A 302-nucleotide genomic window follows, 5' to 3' on the forward strand; every position below is an offset into this window, starting at 1 on the left:
AAATCGATTCTCCCGATGAGTAAACAAGCCACAAACTATTAATAGGTTACCTGTTGGATCTCAAACTTCCTTGCAGGCAAAACAATAGCACGTTGCGGAAAAAAAACACTGAAAAAAATCTTCCCTTCTCTTACAATTGACAGCTCAATATTTTGCAGGAAAATATTGCACGAGTATCAGCTTCCAAAAGGTGTTCTTAGGGCGACAGCTGAATAGGCATAGAAAAAAGTTTAGCCCCGGACAAAAAAGGCAAAGCTGACACACTGTAAGATGCTGTCGATATTGTTAAACGGAATTTGATA

The sequence above is a fragment of the Penaeus monodon genome, chromosome 31 (genome assembly GCF_015228065.2).
Source record: "Penaeus monodon isolate SGIC_2016 chromosome 31, NSTDA_Pmon_1, whole genome shotgun sequence".
Lineage (NCBI taxonomy): Eukaryota > Metazoa > Arthropoda > Malacostraca > Decapoda > Penaeidae > Penaeus > Penaeus monodon.